At 39.6% G+C, this 1,738-nt stretch overlaps 1 long non-coding RNA gene across 1 annotated transcript in view; it reads left to right on the top strand.

Annotated features, from left to right (window-relative positions):
- LOC107837915 (uncharacterized) overlaps positions 1-1,325 on the top strand; it is a 16,270-nt gene extending 14,945 nt beyond the window's left edge. The window contains exon 3 of the long non-coding RNA XR_001663965.1: positions 1,243-1,325. This is a non-coding gene — a long non-coding RNA (uncharacterized LOC107837915). The remainder of the gene's footprint in view (positions 1-1,242) is intronic.
- Positions 1,326-1,738: the final 413 nt, after the last annotated feature.

Below are 1,738 nucleotides of genomic sequence, written 5' to 3'. Positions count from 1 at the left end.
GGATCTAAACCCAATTGAGAACATTTGGGGATGGATGGCAAGGGAAGTTTACAAAAATGGACATCAGTTCCAGACAGTGGATGCCCTTCATGAAGCCATCTTCAACACTTGGAGCAATGTTCCCTCTAGCCTCCTGGAAACACTGGATCAGGCATGCCTAAACAATTGTTTGAAGTCATCAACAAGAATGATGGAGCTACTCATTACTGAGTCCTATTTTTTTTTGACACTTTGATTTCTGTTTTGGGGTTTTTTTGGTTTTTTTTGAGCTGTGGTCTTAAACTTTTGATCAGCTGTGTAAATGCAGTTTTCAATTAATTCCCCGCTCAAAAGTTTTTGTCTCTTACGCTGATTTCTTCTTTTAACATTGTGAAGCTCTACTTAGAATCAATAGTGCAAAATGCAAATTCTTGCAATTTTTTGACTGGTCTTAAGATTTTGATCAGGAGTGTATATACTTCAAATGAGAGACAAACTGGAAAAGTACAGAGAAATTGTCTGTGAGATGTTTGTTACCCTGTGGGTGTGTCATTATAGCTGCCAGCTTGGGAACCTGCTAAAAAGGAGACCTGCCCCAACCCCAGCTCTTTTATGGAGGTAGCAGGGATGGCTGGAGTTTTATTGGCTAGGCGTAAATTGAGGAGGCAGGAATAACCAGTATATAGGCGGTAACAGACTGACTGATGGGAAAGCTGCCATTTCGAGCTGTGTGTGAACTATGCTCTGATGCTGGAGGCCTAATAAACCAGCTTTGCTTGTTGTACAGCCAAGTTTGCTGATTTTTTTTCCTTCCACACTGTACCTCTCAGTGTAACAGCTGCTGAAAGTAACTAAAAAAGTTACTTTTTATGTAACTTATTTACTTTCCAAATCAAGTAATCAGTAATCTAACCAAGTTACTTTTTCAAGGAGTAATCGGTAATCCGATTAAAGTTAGTTTTTCAAAGTAACTATGCCATCACTGTATACAATATACTATCTTAGTTGTACAATTTTATTACGTTTGTACAAGTATCACATTATCACATGTTCTATGTTTATTTTCTTCTGTGACAGCAATATACTTCTGTAGAAACCATAATTTTTTGTATCTCATGGTTGCTGCAGAGGCAATGTAAGAAGTATCCCTATAGAAGTAGGAGATCCCTTGGTGGGAGATTTTCCCCACTTCCATAGTCTTCTCTTTTCGTACTTGTTCTCCCAACGTTTACCTTTGAATGTGCAGTGATTTTACAAGCAAAGTCTATGGGGGAATTTTTCTGCCATATTTCAAGAGCACACATGTTCAATCTGAAAGCAGGATTTCATTTCTTTTGTTCTCAAAATTTTTACTTACATTTATATTTTGAAAGCAGTACCTCATGTCTTTCTTAATGTGGTACGTTGGTGCAGGTTCATCTTTAAGGTGAATGGTGGGCAGCACTAACGTAGCCTTTAAAGCCAGGTGTGTAGGGTGCACGCTCACACACAATTGTATTGAACTGTGGAGACGGCGTGGTGCATACTTCTACAATCCGGTTGTTCCTCAAGCGTTGAGTAATTGTTTTCAGGTTAGTTTTGTGATTCCCCTTCTGTTCGGATTTTAGATTAGTTTGTAGTGATTATGCTTCTTTTAGTTTCAGGATTGCGGTTGGGTTGGTGGTCTCGTTCTGCTCTCTGGGAGTGCATGTGGTCGGCACACGTCGTGGGCATGAGGTTCTTAACCAAGGTAGGTGGGTTCATTGTCAGCTTGTTTTGG

Source organism: Poecilia formosa, unplaced genomic scaffold, assembly GCF_000485575.1.
Source record: "Poecilia formosa unplaced genomic scaffold, Poecilia_formosa-5.1.2 Scaffold189, whole genome shotgun sequence".
NCBI classification, from domain to species: domain Eukaryota; kingdom Metazoa; phylum Chordata; class Actinopteri; order Cyprinodontiformes; family Poeciliidae; genus Poecilia; species Poecilia formosa.
This window is presented reverse-complemented; position numbering and strand designations above follow the sequence as displayed.